This window comes from Sinocyclocheilus rhinocerous, unplaced genomic scaffold (genome assembly GCF_001515625.1).
Source record: "Sinocyclocheilus rhinocerous isolate Xijiao unplaced genomic scaffold, SAMN03320098_v1.1 scaffold264, whole genome shotgun sequence".
In the NCBI taxonomy this organism is placed as follows: Eukaryota; Metazoa; Chordata; class Actinopteri; order Cypriniformes; family Cyprinidae; genus Sinocyclocheilus; species Sinocyclocheilus rhinocerous.
In genome coordinates, this window is record NW_015644837.1 from 31,323 (window position 1) to 40,685 (window position 9,363).

Genomic DNA, 9,363 nt, shown 5'->3' on the forward strand with positions numbered 1-9,363 from the left:
CTCACTTAGGGCGGGGTCTCTGCTAATACGGCCAACAGTCGTGGGCGGGGCTTGTAAAATATGATGTCACATTTTACGGATTGTGCAAATGGCTTGTTCTGAGACACTGCTTATGATTAAGGAGCGGGCGGATTTTTATCATTATATGGTGGTTGTGTACACACACTGCCAACACACATTTATTTTCAAACAACATTTTGCATAATAGGTGCCCTTTAATGTTACACAAAGATTAGTTTGTTCATAACCTTGAGAGAACCATGCCAGAACATCAGCCAAAGTTCTGAGAATGTTCCCTAGTGGTGCCTCTGGATGATGAATGGACCAATGTTGCGGGGACTCTTACGACAACCTCTTCACTCGTCAGCTCTCAGAGAAACTGTAAGAAATGTCAGAAGTGACACAGAGAGAGAGAGAAGCAGGTGCAGAAGACTTTGGCTTTGTGCAAACAGCGGCAGGAGCAGAGCAGAGCAGAGCTGCCTGTATTCATGGACCTCAGCGCAGCTTCAGCCGCAGGCGTCATTACAGTCTCAGCCAAACACGAGTGTCTGTCGCCCCGCAGCCGCTGTCTAGGTAACACACTGCGCTTTTGTCCCGTCTGGCCTCCTTAATCCCCAATCTGAGGCCTTTCAAACAAATGAGCAATTATAGAAGGAATAAAGGTGGCGGAGGGGAAAGTGAGAGGGAGAGGGTAAGATACAGGAGCTACGATGAAAAGAGGAAAAGAAAGAAAGAAAGAGAGGGAGGGAGAGCACAAAATCAGATTTATCCAAAACACAAATAAAGAGACTGAGGGAGAAAAGCCCATCCGCACCTGCCCGTCCAGCATTAGGCGTCTTCTGCCTGTTTTGCATGATAAATGATGTGTGTTGTGCTGTAGATGCTGAAGCAGGTGCATGGCCTCTGGATCTGCATCGCTTACTCCACATTTCCCACCATCAATACATTTGTTTTTAATATTAACAATGCCAGGGGAAATGAACATGGCATGATCGCACCGGGAGTCACGGGGAAATGATGTTGCGTCTGAAACTCTGAGCAGGTTATTGCAGCGGCACCCGAATAAGGTTACAATAGAAAGAAACGAATACAGACACAGACTGACTGAGAGCATTTTTTTCCTCGGAAAGCCAATATTATGTGTTAATGGAAATATTGCAGTGAGTGAACTCAGTATAGACAGAATAATGATGTGGGTCAAATCAAATTCCCAGTGAAAGTGGAGTGAAGAGACGCATTCGAGCTAGATAAGAGCAGTCATCAGAGCAGGTTTGCATTGATTTTCTTCTGTATCTTTCATCTGGAAACACTAATCTACAGGAATACAGCTGCCACGCTGAGGCCGAGGAAAGGCACACGGAGATGAAGATAATCGCTCTAATATTTAATAGTACTCCAAGATGATGAAGACAGGCTGACAACAGCAGTAACATAAACAATAAGCGACGGAGCACTGAACAAAGGAGTGAGCTTAAATGAGGCGACGGATGAGGACAACACAGGTGCAGGAGGTTAATGACCTAATAATGACCTAATGAACTAAACCAGGAAAAAGAAAGCAAAAAAAAACTCAAGTCCATAATTGTGACAACAGCAGATGGAGTCATGCAATCATACTGTGACTCTATATGACCATCAACAACAATGGCATAGCACGATGTATTTGTGTGTTTAGTCTTGAACTATCAGGTAATTAAAAATACTACAAATGCAGTGTTTTCTATTTCTTTCTTTCTTTTATTTATTTATTATTATTATTATTATTTTACAGTCAAATGAATGAATGAATGTATACATGTCTAAAGATTGCAATACAGAGAAAGACTCATACTTCTTAAAAAGGTTTTCATGGTGGAAGAAAGATCCTGAATCCCTTTTTAATGCGAAGGTTACTTATCTTGTAAAACCTTCATGGAAAAAGAAGTGTGCTTAACTGTACTGAATGTGCACTTGTAGAGCATTTTAAACTGATTGCAGATAAGAAAATATTAATACAAAAAATCCCAAGTAAGTGTACTTCACACAAAAATGGAAATTCAGTCATCTTTTATTAACTCTCATGTCTTCCCAAACCTGTATGACTTTATTTCTTCAAAATATTTTCGTTTAACGTTTTGCAGAATAACGTACATAATGATGTAAAAAAAAAAGTACTCTAAAGTTCAGCTAATTGTATTTAATATAAATTTGTATTCTGTATGTGTAAGCATACAGAAGGGTGCTTCATTGTAAGTCATTTTGTTTACAATAGTTTAAAGGCTTTTCGTATGTGCCAAATGTGTGAAATCAGCATCAACACAAAGATTAGATTTGTAAGTCCTTGGTATTAAACGAGATTTCTCTTCGGCCTATAAACACTCGTAGTGTGTGATCAGTGAGACACATGACAAACAGTGACCGCTCAGAAACACTGGCTCTCAGTGACAGACGTGTGCTGTGATGAATGCAGCGGTCAGCTCTCGCTGGGAGCCAGAGGCTAATCAAAGCAAACGCCATACATCAGCATGGAGAGCTGACAGATGACCGACCAAAGCCATCATTAGAGATGTGGAAATTAAGATGAGCTTGTCCGGGGCGGCAACCTGATTACTGAGCATCCAGGGGTTGGTTATTAAATGATTAACCAAGCATCACAGCAACTCAGGTGAAGGAGCGTATCATTTGTTGTATGAAGGACGACAGAAAAAAAAGCCTTTGGCTGCAAGCCTGAGACAAAGAGATCTGCTTATATTATGGTCACATTTGCATACAACATCCTTCGCTTTGTGACTGATGCAACGGTCAGGAGTCGTGAAAAATCACATTATACGTGTTTATTAATGCATGTATATAAACATATGTTGATTTATAGCTGTTGTTGGTGCTCCTACATCGCTCACGGAGTGATGCAATCTGAAATCTGCTGTCATGCCAATATCAACCACTAGGAGGCAGACGGCATCACTCTGTGACTGTAAGATGGATGTGTGCTTTGTTTTGGTGAACTATATCAACCACAATATTACAGCAATTTTTCCCCTTCCAATAATAGGTTAAAACGCATGCACATGGTTTAACACTGATGACTGCGTTTAACCTGCAGGGAAACATGGAGGAAATAATGACATCAGCTTGAGCTCTTCTCTTTAACTCGAGCCGTGTTGCATATGCACATTTATAACACAACCAGCAGATTACTGTCTGTTTTGAATTTCTGTATTGCTGATATAGAACTGAGTGTGCGAGTAAAAGTGCTTGCATAATGGAGTGCAGTGGCTCTTGTAACACACACAGACTTAATGAAGTCTGCTTTTATCAGCTGTTATTGCTGTAAGCGTGATTATGGGACTGTCGTTGTGCGGCGCATGCTCTCCAGCGACTTCCAGAAGGTGACCTTTCGCTGACTGTAACCATAGAAACGGAATGAGAGAAGCACAGCTTGAGCAGATAGAGCAGGAGAGAGAGAGAGAGAGAGAGAACAACAGTGAATATAAATTGAGGAAATGGATTCAGATCTGTTTTATACGCATGCACGGTTAAATAGTTCCTTATTTACAGATGCAGGCGAGATACACAGTGACTAATCTTCTGCTGCATGATGGGAAGGGTGTGCATACACTGTAATCAGACCCTTTGCCAGGTGCTCGTTCACAGTTAGACACTCCAATATAATGAGAACCACAGAAATCACCATGCGAGACAAATCGTTCACCTTATTATGAGCAGAAATCAGCATGTCTCTAATAAATAAAAAGTCTGGATTTAACGCAGCCCAACCTATATAAAAGTCAGAACAGCTGTAAGACGCTGGACTCTTATTCCAGGAATCCTTTGTGTCGTTTACGACGCAGCAGCTTCACTGGAGCAACAGATCGTTAAGTGGTTGCTATAGAGGCTCCCATGATAAAAACATTACAGGCAGTTTCCAGGTCTCTCTGTAGCGAGTCAATGGCTCGTGCAGGACGAGCCGCGGGGGGCCGGGAATCATGCTATGACAGTACACATGCCATGAAATTGGAAATATTTGGTGCATAAACCCATTTCAGACTGCAAAAAAAACTGGATGCCAAGAAACATCCATGCAAAATGTCACTGTATATGTTTGACGACAATTTGCTTGCCTGTAAATCACTTTTAATAAATGCATCTGCTAAATGAATAAATGCAAATGCTTACATAACAGATGCATCCTCACAAGGTGCTGTGCTGTTCTCAGATCAGCTCTGCTGTACAGTAGGAAACAATGCAATTCTCAGCAGGTTCTCAATATATTTTCCACATATATAATGCATTTATATTTATGCATTTAGCCCACACTTTTAACCAAATCGATTTACAAAAGAGGAAGCAATTCCTAAACAATATTTGCAGTATACAAACCCACGTTTATTCGACTGGATTAGGAAACAAGCTATAGAGAAGAGGAGAAATGCAGAGAAGAGAAAGAATTGCGTCGGTTTAAGGTTGTGGAGTGGTTAAGTGCTAACAGAAAAGCTGTTTTATGGATCTACACAATAGATAGTGCTGGGATGATAAAAAAAAGGTTAAAAAGCAACTGTTTAACCAGCATTCGAGAGATGGGGACTGGGGAAGTTGACTGCTCTGTAAAAGGACCCATTGTGCATTACACTGTATAAGAACACAGTGCTGAAGAGAAGATAAATGATTACAGCGCAGCTCAATCTGAGACCGAGAGTGTTGTGAAACATGGCATTTGATTGAAACGAAGTCTATTGATTAGTCATTATTAAGATGGCTTTTAGCCTAAAGCTCACCATAAACACCCAGCGCTCGGGATGTAAATAATTGACTAGTGTTACAGTTGGAATAGAAACCAGTCTGTGGGAAGACCGCAGTTAAGTAGCCTAAAAGAAAATGAATCAGCCAGCTCTCATTTACATTGTTAATTACAGAATATTGATTAGCAGGCGGTGCCATTATCAGTGTAGATTGCACAGTTCTGATCTAGAATGCCTGAGTCATTTATCCAGTCTAACTCTGTTTTTCACAGATGGCTGTGATTAATGTTGATTAATGAGTATGAGACTTTCAACATGAATGACACACAAGGAGTTTTTTTGAAATAATTATTTGGACACTGATGAGTCACACTAAAGCTTGGTCAAGCATGTATTTTTGCATGGTGCTGTTGAGTGTTGCTTAATATACAGGTATTGTTTTGAATGAATTTGGAAGGATTTCACAATTTGGACTTTCGGCAAAATTATTATAATTTTTTTTTTAAAACCAGTCGCATTGGTTAACATGATCGCATGCTTCATGTACTCTAACAGAGTTCACTTCTTAAATGATATTGTTGGAAATGTTAGTCAGAAAAAGCATAATCATTTACATGCAATTGTTTTATTACATAAAGAACCTCTACAAACGGTATGGCAATTACAAACCACACAGTAGTTGATTGCATTATAACTAATCACAAAACACAAATAGTCTAGCTCTTTTGGATGTTTACTTGCAGTCGGCGGTGTGGTATACAGGTGAACATGTGAGGAAGAACAGCACATCTGAACCTGATTCAAATGCATCGCACTCATCTATCTCTCCAGACAGGTGACTCAGAGAAGCGTCTGATCAGGACAGACTCGCCTCTCTCTGGCGCATGCGCACTGCGTCGCTGGGAGTCGAGCGCATCGGCGGCTGTGCGGAGTGAAGAAGAGCAGCTCCAGCACGGTTATGACAGGTATTCGCTTTTATTCGCTTTTATTCATTCATCCTCCAAACACTGATCTGTCGAAGCCTCTCGATGTCTTATGCTGAATTAGTCGTTGTTGTCTAAACGCTGTCACGAAGGACACATTTGATGGGTAAGACTGTGACTGCTGGATCAGTCTGCTTTTATATCGATCATCAAATGTGTAAAAGCTGCTTTGTGCCGTTTTGTTGAATAAGGACGACACTGTATTTTTTATTTTTTTTTAACGTTCGTTGACGCATTGGACATACACGCAGCTATAAATAGACGTCCATCATATAATTGCACATCTCTTTATTTATTCGCTTTTATCCTCCAAACACTGATCTGTCGAAGCCTCTCGATGTCTTATGCTGAATTCGTCGTTGTTGTCTAAACGCTGTCACGAAGGACACATTTGATGGGTAAGACTGACTGCTGGATCAGTCTGCTTTTATATCGATCATCAAATGTGTAAAAGCTGCTTTGTGCCGTTTTGTTGAATAAGGACGACACTGTATTTTTTATTTTTTTTTAACGTTCGTTGACGCATTGGACATACACGCAGCTATAAATAGACGTCCATCATATAATTGCACATCTCTTTATAATGAGAGGAGAGGAGAGGACAGAGTGTCTCAGATGTTCAGGAGCATCAGATGACATGAAGATCTCAGGATGGCGTCATCTGCGAGTCACAGACGGTGACGTCATGCTTCTCAAAAAAAATGATCTCAGAGCAAACCTTCAGCTTCATACAGATGCTCACAAATTCATGTCAGACGAAAATATAATTGAAAGTGTGTGTGGTTATAGTTGCCTTTTTTTCTTATCCAAACTAAAACTCCATTAATTTTCTACATAGAGGAATTTATTTTTTACAATATCTTATAAACTGTTAAAGACAGACCCACTGTGAGCTACACGGTTGTTACTCGATGATATCTGCTTTGTTAAAGCCATCTGTTTGCATTATTTTAACATAGTTTTCAAACAATTGAATGATTGTTTAACAGCAGATCCTTATGATAAACTACATTACCCATGATTCTGTACTCTCCACCAATCAGAGAATCGCTACAAAATCAGGAAAACATGCCAAAAGCTCCGCCCACTCCTATATAGCACTGCAGATGAAATCACATACTATAGTCTGAATATATATATATATATGGTATGAAATTTGGACGTACTACATCCGCCATGCTGTTATGGTCATGTGATAACTTCATAGCTCCTCCCCCGTGGCCTCATGTGATAGCAAAGTGTCCATCGGATGCACACTTCAGAATCTCATTGGATGTAGTCTGTAGTCATCCAGGGACTTTTTGCCTACTATTTTTCGTATATACTACAATTTCAGACATACTACTCGCCTCGCATACCGTTTTTTGCATACTATATAGTAGGGAAGTATTCGATTTCAAATGCAGCGTCAGTTTCGCCACACTCTCAAACTACTGACATATTTGTAAATATTTGCATATTTTGCAATAAATGCAAAATATATTGTTTATATAGATACAATCAAGAATTTTAGATCAATAGTTTAATATTTCTCCATTGTCGTTCACAGTGTTTAATGGGATTGTAGTTGTTTCCCTCACTAAAGCTGTTAAGTTCACAGTCTCGTATCTTTGTGTTTTTGTCTGATTTTCTAATACTATTTCTTTTGCTTCAAATCAGTTTGAATGCACTCTATAAACCAACATGTGAGTGATGTCATATACATTCTACTGACGTGAATGTGGCTTCATTTTCTGTATCTCTGCATGCCATCACTTTAATTACAACATGAGCCTAAACTTCCAGATAAATGCACTGGTGCAGGACTGAGGCTCATTGAAACGCTGAAGGACGGCTGAGTCATTTCCTCATGAGCTTCAGCAGGTATCCGTGATTTCATTACAGCCTCGTTTCCCTCCCGCTCTCATCATCCAGACCCTCTTTACAGATGCTCACGCTGGAAACCACACGGCGCTTGAACGCATCCAGCTGTCATCGGATCTGCTGAGTCTGATGCTTAAAGCTGGAGTCTGTCATTGTTTCAATGTTACAGTTTTTTAACTGCTTTCACACATTTTCAAAACTTTGCCTCTTTTTCTCAAAACTTTACACACAAATCCAAGAACTGCACACACAAAATGCAAAATGCCTCACATCTGTTGCAGAATGAAGCACTGCATTCAAAATATCACAAACACATCTCAAAAGCAAACATTTGCAAACACCTTTGCCATGATATTAATCCCCTTTGTGTGTTGATAATTGTGTTGTATTTTGCAAAAACTGTTTACTGTATGCAAAGAGTCAAAGGCTGAGAATTAGTGTATGGTTTTGCAGATTTGGTGTGTGTATTAATATTCTTCTCCTACTCCACATTAATATCCAGAGTCACCTTTGACAATTAAACCTTTCATAGGCTGATTCTCAGTTTGGGGCGGGGCTATCTGTGTGTCTGACCAATGGAAAACAGGGGAGGATATGGGAAACCTCTTTAAAAATCTGCAGAACCAAAGTGGCACAAACTTCAGCTTTAAGAAAAGGACAATCAGTTAATGAGGAATTAGTTTATTAAAACTAAATGTCAAAATCTTGTCATTAGAATGCTGTTTGTTTAGATTGTTTGTTGCATGAGCAGATTTCTGTCTGCTAAATGCATAAACCTAAAAAGGGTAAAACCATCAGAAAATTAATGTATTGCTATTTTCAGTCTTATTGGCGCTCAGATAATACAATTTCATGACTTTTAAAAAAAAAAACTTGACCCTTCTTTTTTATTGTAATGTTTGTATCCCCAGGATACGTTGCCCTTTTGGGGGATACGTTCACTGAAAACAGAACACTTGTTTATCAATGCTTGTTACAACATGGTTGTAATTCCTGAACGCTTTGAAATACAGACCTAAGGTCAGTCTCTCGTCCAGAAGACACATAGCAGATTATTGCTGAATTGAAAGCATAAAAAAAAAAAAAAAAAACAGTTTTACTTACTTTAACAGTTTACAATAAATATAATGTACTATACTATTTTTTATTATATAAAACATAAATATTTTATAAAATATGTTGCACTCTAAAATTGCTATAAAATCAAAGCCATGTGTCTATTATTAAGTTATGTTCCAAATTTGAAGTTGATATCACACAAATTATTATTGGGCGCTATACCAAAAATAACCACTGGGTGACAACCAAACTCTATAGAATTTTTTGATGCAGTTTTCTGTTACAAATGAATCATTTTCTGTCACAATATCACTTCTATTACAAAACAGTCACCAAATATGGAACCTTGACTGTAAGACCTTTCCAACGATATGTGTTTAGTCAAGATTACAAAAAGATTTGATTTTCTAAAACACAAGCCACAAAATCACAGAGTCTATATACATGTTTTTGTATCTTGATTTATACCCCTAAAAGAGCGACGTGTCCCCTGAAATACAAACATTTAGAGACAGATTACAAAAAAAGTAAGCATTTAATTAATAAAATTCCAATGTAAACCTAATGAGCTAATGCTGAACAACAGCTTTTTAAACAGGTAAGTCCCCTCCAGCATGTGTAAATATGTGAACTAGATCAACTTTTATTGGAGGGTGAGTAGATTTCCCACGACAGGCGGCCGTGCAGTTTTAAATGCTGCTAAACAAATTCACCTCATCTAAATATTCACAACAGACACC

At 39.0% G+C, this 9,363-nt stretch overlaps 1 protein-coding gene across 1 annotated transcript in view; it reads left to right on the top strand.

Annotated features, from left to right (window-relative positions):
- The first annotated feature begins 5,549 nt into the window (after positions 1–5,549).
- Positions 5,550–9,363, top strand: part of LOC107758834 (neurensin-1-like) — an 8,697-nt gene continuing 4,883 nt past the window's right edge. Inside the window, exon 1 of the mRNA XM_016576661.1 lies at positions 5,550–5,683. The gene's annotated coding sequence lies outside the window, so the exon portion shown is untranslated. The remainder of the gene's footprint in view (positions 5,684–9,363) is intronic.